Source organism: Palaemon carinicauda, chromosome 10 (genome assembly GCF_036898095.1).
Source record: "Palaemon carinicauda isolate YSFRI2023 chromosome 10, ASM3689809v2, whole genome shotgun sequence".
NCBI lineage: Eukaryota > Metazoa > Arthropoda > Malacostraca > Decapoda > Palaemonidae > Palaemon > Palaemon carinicauda.
In genome coordinates, this window is record NC_090734.1 from 80436309 (window position 1) to 80445061 (window position 8753).

The window sequence follows — 8753 nt, forward strand, 5'->3', positions numbered from 1 at the left end:
TTATTTCATATTAATCAGCTATCCTTTCTTATGCTTATTTCCTTAATTCTTTTCCTTACTAGGCTATTTTACCCTGTTGGAGCCTGGGATTTACAACATCCTGCTTTTCAACTAGGGATATAATAATAATAATAATAATAATAATAATAATAATAATAATAATAATAATAATAATAATAATAATAATAATAATGTATAGAAGACACTAAAACTTTTTCTAAAAACATGGCTTTGGTAAAACTTTTACTGGAATATATTGTTTCAAGTTTATAAAGAAGCCAATAATCTATCTCCTTTGAAATAGTTGTCTGAAGAAGAAATAATATGGTTAAATAAGAGAAAGGCCTTTCAATTCTTTCACCATTTTAACAAAGATAACACAAAGTTTATCACCAAAGTTTAACTAAAGAAATTTAAATTAAGTTTAAAATTTTGCTACTTACTCTCTGATTTCTAATTCATACAAAATCTGTATAATGATTCTTGTGGAAAGTATTTTTTCTCACTAGTTTTAAATTCCCTAATCAATATTACCTGAAAATCAACTCGGCTCAGTTTAATTAGTTACGTAAGCGAATAATGTAGAGCTTTGAAACCCCTGTTTCGCCATATGATTAGCCTTCACTGGAAGTAGTTTACACAGATGCCTACAAAAGAATAATGTCTAAACATCTATTTACCTATTTATAAACTTATATATTAATCCATAATTATGTTTATCGATTGGTCTACCTATCTATTCATCAATATATATATATATATATATATATATATATATATATATATATATACATATAAATATATATATATATATATATATATATAAATATATATATATATATATATATATATATATATATATATATATATATATATATATATATACGTTCCTGCAAAAGAATAAGGAGCAATCCAGTATCTATATATTCACATACATTATATATTTATATATATATATATATATATATATATATATATATATATATTCACATATATATATATATATATATTCACATATATATATATATATATATATATATATATATATATATATATATATGTATATATATACATGCATATATATGTATATATATATATATATATATATATATATATATATATATATATATTTATATATATATATATATATATATATATATATATATATATATATATATATACATAAATATATATATATGCATGTATATATATACATCTATAATTCTGTTTATCAACCGATATACCTAAATTTCCATTCATTTATATAATATATATATATATATATATATATATATATATATATATATATTTATATATATATATATATATATACAGTAAATATATATATATATATATATATATATATATATATATATATATATATATATATATATATATATATACGTTTGTATGTTTATATGTATGTATGTATGGATGTTTATATCCATATATATATATATACAGTAAATATATATATATATATATATATATATATATATATATATATATATATGGATATAAACATCCATACATACATACATATAAACATACAAACGTATATATATATATATATATATATATATATATATATATATATATATATATATATATCTATATATATATACATATATATATGTATATATATATATATATATATATATATATATATATATATATATATATATATATAGATATATGCATATAAACATACATATATATACAGTGTATATATATAGGCCTTTATGATGTATATACCTGTGCGTAATCATTTTATTTCATGATTTTCACGTTTCCTTAATCATATCTAAGGTAACCACAAGATTTGTGATTTCTGCCACAAGAACTTTCTCTAAACTTGTTCCTTGATTAAGAAGGGCACACTTTGGTGTGTGTCACGTTACATCTGGTTTATCTGATATGATATTTGTCTTCATTCCGTCAGATTTACTTTTCTTGCAGATATGAAACGGGAACTTATGAGTTTTAGTCAATACAATAACAAAAGAAATAGAAAAATTCATAAACAATAGGCGAACAGAGAAAATCTTTATAGAATTGATTATTGTACTATTTTGTTTTGAAGAATTTTCTGAATTAATCTTATTCTTTCTTTTTAGGGATGGAGGATATGATAGGAAGTAGTGCGTTCCAGATCCTTAACGCTGGCAAGATAAATGGGAAAGTGTCTCATCCTTCTTCATTATCATAAAGCCGAATAGGAAAAAGCAACTAAGCCAATCTTAAAAATCTTTGGAAAAGAATGTCAAGGGCTTTCACAAAACTCTGAATCCCTTTCCTAACATACAGCTTCATATCCTGCCTTCTACTACATATTGAATGGGTAGATTGAAGAGTATCTTGTGATATAATGGGAAACATGTTAAAGTGGGGTTTTCTTCAGCAGATAGACTTGCACACAATTACTTTGCTTAAGCTACAGCAATAATCCATTTGAAGGAACAACTTAAACAGGATAAATTTTTTTAACACCAGTACTACTTTACCCTAATGATAAGACTGGTAGTTATTGCTTAATCCTTTCCTTTAGAAGACCTTTCTGATATTTTTGTCTATTTTTCTGGAGGGGGGGGGGGCTGGCTTAATCCTGGCCCTTTTAGCTAGAAATAACTTGATGCTAAGCTGTTTTGCAATATTGAGTCTTGTGTTTATAATCTTTAATACCTTTTAGATGATATATTTTTTCTTTTACTTTTCAATCCTCCTTAGTCTATCAGCGATAAAATATAAAAATAATTTACTCCTTTCATATTTTTACAAATGTAAATTTCTACCGTTTAACGAAATCATGAAAGCAATTAAAAACAAACTGAAGATGAAGACAATCAAAGGCACTTCTCCAATACATACTTGCATTAGTACAGTATGGTAAAACTGGAAAGACTAGCCATAAATGGTTAGACGACCTACTGTTCATAGACCTGACAATAAGTAGACCATTGAGGAACTTAATGTCTCATTCCTGTTTCATGAATCTAAACTAACAAGTTCAGCGTTTTTTGTCCTTGAAATTAAGTTTTTCACTTGACCTTATGTTTACGATGGTAGACCCAAATTGTAATTTCCCTTTTTACTGTTTGTTTTATTTTTGTTTTCTTTGAAATAATATCATGTCCATCGGATGGATACACACAATTGTGGCACTACGGATTACTGACTGAGTGATTGCGATGCTTTTCTTTCGATTTTCCTTATCCTACTAGAATGTTTATATGGTAATAAATTTAGCACAATTGATCTTCACTTCAAAAGTGTTCTTGATCTTTAGAATCACGACGCCATTCTTTTCAAACTCAGATAGACATCTAGGATTTTGTAGATCATTGCTTTATATTGTTATCAGAGTATTAGATAACAGATTGTGAAGTGTGGTCACTGACTTTTGGGCTACTGTACTGGCTACAAGAATGTAAATAATGATATCATCGCTCAATTCAAGGGCGTAGGAGCGTGTTCCTGTTTGGGGGGCTAAAGTTCGGAATGACACTGAAGACGGAGCAGCAGGCGCGAAGGCATAGGGGGGGGGGGGTGTCTGGGGGTCTCCCCCAGAAAAAATTTATGAGGAAACACCCTCAGATGCGATTTCCTGGCATCTGACAGCATATTGTATCAAAAACAAAATCATATTTTTGGAAGGTTTTTATGTGACCAATTCCAATTTTTACACAATAACAATCATAAAATACCAATAGGCCTATATATATATATATATATATATATATATATATATATATATATATATATATATATATATATATATATATATATAAATATATATATGAAATAATTGTAAGTAAGCAAAATTAAGAACAAGCATATTTCTAATATAAACATACATATTTGAAAGTCATGCCTGAGACCAGAAAATATACATATTAAAAATGTACGAATAATGTATAATTAATACTTCATAAGCTCTGAAATTATATAAAAGTATACATATTTAAAAAGAATTATGAAGAAATTATATGTAAATACACACACACACACACACATATATATATATATATATATATATATATATATATATATATATATATATATATATATATATATATATATATACATTCATGCATATGTTTATATGTGCGATATTCGTCAACTACATGTGTTCGCGTGTGTCATTATTACTGCGTATCAATGATGTAGCTTGTTACTTTAATAGTGTTTGGTAATGATGGATAGATTAACATACGATTGCACGGTATGCACTGGGGGTCAAACATTATAAGTGGCTTAATTCCCAATATGGGAGCTGCTCTCTGTAAAACTAAGCGAGTGACGAGTGACGGGACTGTGAAGCTATGATGCTGGGTACTAACAAGATACTTACGTGGCTGGGGTGGGGTGGGAGGGTGAGACTGTACAAGAGCTGTTGCCAGAGATGAAATGCATTTGCAAAATCTGAATGTTTAAAAGCATACTTTCAGCAAAAAAGTGGGGGGCCCTCCAATACCTCCCCCCCCCCCCCCCCCCCCCCCCCGCTCCTACGACCCCGCAATTGCTTCGCACTTATTTCCAACGATTTCTTTACCGCTCACTAATAGACAATGGTTGCGCGTCTCATAAAACTTTTTTTTTGAGGAAGTATGATCTGTCATATTTCTTGATATATGTTTTGGGTAAATGAACCTCATCACGAACACTGGCCATCTCGTCTATGTCCAGCACAGACTGGTAGGAGTCTACCCAAGGATGTTTAACCATATCTTCCTTTTCAGCATCAGGCTATCACAGCACACTGTGCACTGCTTTCAGTTGGTAGCAGCTCCTGGTTGGTAGGCTCCTGGCCGTGATAAGTAGCTTTTCCAGCTATTGTCATTGTTTCCCAAAACCTGAAAAGAAAAGTTCATGTTTGATCACCATGAAGAAATACTCTCCTGCTGTAATAGATATCAGTAATCATCAAGAACACATTTTCTAAAGCACACAAAGAAAACATAGCTAGCTGTAAGAGTAAAGCGATCTCGTGAAATAGTTCAAACGCTGTAGAAGAGAATATGTTTTAGTAGAAAGTCAGTTTATATTCAGTGATTTGATTAAAATATTGACATCAGCAAACATGGAATTGTCGAGATCTAGATATTATTAGATAAGCACAGCAAAAGCAAATGCGGTTCAGGAAAAGATTATATTTAGAGAGGCAGAAAAAAAATACAATCTGAGCGACAACTTGGAAATTATCAGAAATATCTGCTTTTGTAAGAACATAAATCATACTTTGAAATCTTTGAAAAAGTTGGATACAAAATATTCATTCTTGATGAAAATATCTTATGAAGGTATGAAATATAATTTTCATATGGGAATTATTGCCCAAAACTTACAACCACAAATGTAGAAGTGACATTTAAATATCTCTCTTGTAGCAGTTTAATGGATTATCAGTTTTTAAAATACTTATAAAATACTAGTAAAAAATGTGATAATATGCAGCTATAAACGCTGTTATGAGAGTAAAACATTTATTCAATTATAATAATGAGTGTGGAAATGCCATAGTTACATTAAAATACGAGGGAAGTTCTTTAACTTAAGTCAACATCTTATATTAGCTTTACAATAGCATTATTGGTATCAACTGTACTTTTCGATGCTCCAGGGCTATGTTCGTTGATAGTTTTTCTCAAATCATAGTCTTCAGCATTTGATTTTGTGTATGCTCGTTTTTTGTATCCTCTTTCATCACTCACATTGAATTACAGATTTGTCAATATTTATCCGTTTTGATGGTACATACTGAAGACCATCAACTAGAATGTCTTTGCTACGATCACTTTTGATGATAGAAGCGATTGCTAAGGGGTGTATAAAATAAGTAAAAATGTCTAATACGGGTCCTGGAAGTGTGAAATACAATAGAAAGAACCCGTGAAGGAACAAAGTATTGACAAAGCTCATGATCATGCATTTTGCTGTAAAATCTCAACAGAATCTTAACGAGTAATTTTGTATAATAATACTCAATCTAACTTAACTAAGATTCCTAAAAAAAAGATTTTGCTTAGGATCAAATATTTAAACTGCATATATCTAAACAATTAATTTGTAAAGGACCATTTATTAGGAATAATATTTTATTGGAAACAAATTAGTTATGCATGAAAATTGCCATCCTGGAAGTTGTCCGATTTTCTACTGTCCGCGTGGTACTGTCACTGGCAATTATTCGGATGGCTATTGTCTGCTTGGTAATAGACCAGCTGCCAATTGTCCTAAAACTGTTGAGGTGTAACGATGACAGCAAAGCTGTACAAAGAACACTCTTTAAAATCAGCCTACTATCATCATAATTGTTATGCAAATGCCACAATATAAATCATTGTGTACATGCAATAGCTACCAAGAAATGTGGACTCAAAAGAGGAAGGATTGAAATGAACGAATCAGGCCCATCAACATGTAGTTCTTCAACACTGTTCACGAGGTTATGTACTTGTTCCCTGGATAAGGAATAATGTCTCTTCTGTCAGAAAAATGATGATGAGCAGCTCTATCAGGATTTGACAGGCAACACTAAGAAGTTCCTTATAGAAGTTGTTGAAAGATTCAATATGGCACACTGAGAACAAGACTAAGTACAAACATTGAACTAGTGGATGTGCATTCAATTGATGTTCGGTACCAAAAAACGTGTTGGACAAAGCATGTTTTCCATGAACAAACGCATGTATTGTTTTCTAAAAGCAAGGTACGTTTTAAGATAAACTCTATAGAGAGGGAGGATCCTTTGGTATAACATGCAAATTTTTTCGAGGTGATCAACCTCACTTATGTCCAAACACAGAATAAAAGTATACCTACCTATGGAAGATAGTGTCAATATGCTTAGTACAGAAGGCTTGGAAAATGATTTAACTATATAAAAAAAAGGGCCTCAAAGAAAAAAATCCCAACGCCTTGTCTAACCTAAAATCATGTCTTCAAAATATTGAAGAAAATCCCCTGTTCTCTATTCCCCAGAGGCATGTAAGGAAAGCATTATTTATTCTGCGATGGAGATTTATGTTGATGAAGAGAACATCAGGCAGATAATCTATGGACCAGCACGATTAATAAGGAAACTTTACCAAGAAAACAAAGGATAGCAATACAAGAGAAGTCACAGTAACATCCATGACATTCCAGCTAAACTGTATAATACGATCTGCTGGATCAGGATAAGACTTGCTGTCAGCACGGAAACATAAAAGAAGCACCGATGTTGTGGACAGAACAGTACTCACAGCAAGTCAGAACTTCATATATGGATTCCAATCCAACTGACTGGTCAACTACAAGCAAAGAAGAGCATCAGTCCACCTTGTGCAAGAGAAAACTTAAAGTTCCTGAGAGTTGCTCTAACTGTTCATCATAACACCCACAACAAGATGCTGAGGAATCATTTTAGAGAACATGATTACTCTGTTCCATATGGCCATATCCTGCTGACTGAAACATCTCTGGCTAATGCTGTTTTATAAAACCCCTGAGGGTTCCAAGGTCTATATGTATCACCATTTTTGAAGAACCAGGACTTTGTGTTTTTTGCAACAGATAATATTGAATTTTCTGTGGACAATGCGGATGAGAGAGAAACCACCCATGGAATGAGGTTCCTGGAAAACTAGTTATACCACTTTTGAAGATAGGCAATCCCAGAGTAGCTACGTATCACAACGCACCATGTTGATATGCTACACTGTGACAAGCCATGAAACCAAAGCACCTTTTCAACAGTAAGGGAATCTCGGGATCCAACTAAATGTCACATCAAAGATGGGTTGTTACCACTGCTTTATCCAGAATGGAAGCAGGCGAAGCATTGAGCAATATTCCAGGATGGGTTGGATAAAATGCACTGTTGTCAGAAAAAAACAAACTCACTCAGGTCGACCCCTACTCCCAGAAGTGGCACACAGGTGGGCAACCCTGCTGACTGTGATGATGAATCTTGTATAGGCCATGCAACCTGGCTATAGGCCTACTGTACATGAAGGCAGATAAGAGATGTAATCAGCACTCTACAGATGCTTTCAACAGAGGCAGATTTGACCAAAACTATGTTTACCACTTTGAACAGCATTGTTTGAGCAACCTTCTCCCCTAAAGGTATCTACATCATGACCATCTCCAAAAAGTAATGGCATCTCTTCTGCAAGCATATGGCTAAAAGTGACAAAGGTGCCTCCTATCCATGAAGCTCTGAGACAACATGTCCTGAGTGTTTATATCCAAACCAGAGTGTGGAGACAGGCCAGAACTGCTCTGCAGGATCGCCAGTTGGATCCCTTACAGATTAGCTACCCAAGAACTCAAATGGCCACCTGAAACCAATTATGACAGATACCCTTCTGGCTCCAAAGACCATCATTGAGATGGTTAGATGCCAATGCAAAATAAAATATTCTTCTGCCAGTTGTTCTTGCAGAACAAAAAGCTTATCCTAAATAGATCTTTGCCATTAAAATGGTATCAGAATGATGAGGACACAGAGAACAAGTATGAAACTGATAATGATGATGATCCGTAAAGATTAAGCACATTTTTGTCATGAGGAGAGTTTTCGTTCTTAATGGACATTAGCTTATTAGAACATTTATGTATGATCCCTAGTAAAAACATCCAATAAAACAAAATATTTCAGTCAGACAAGTTTTTGGTTGAATATAGCTTAATTATTTAGATACCATTCCTTCCTTGGCCTAGTTTTCAAAAATCATATATCTAGGTTATTTAGAAGCTGAGATAGTGAT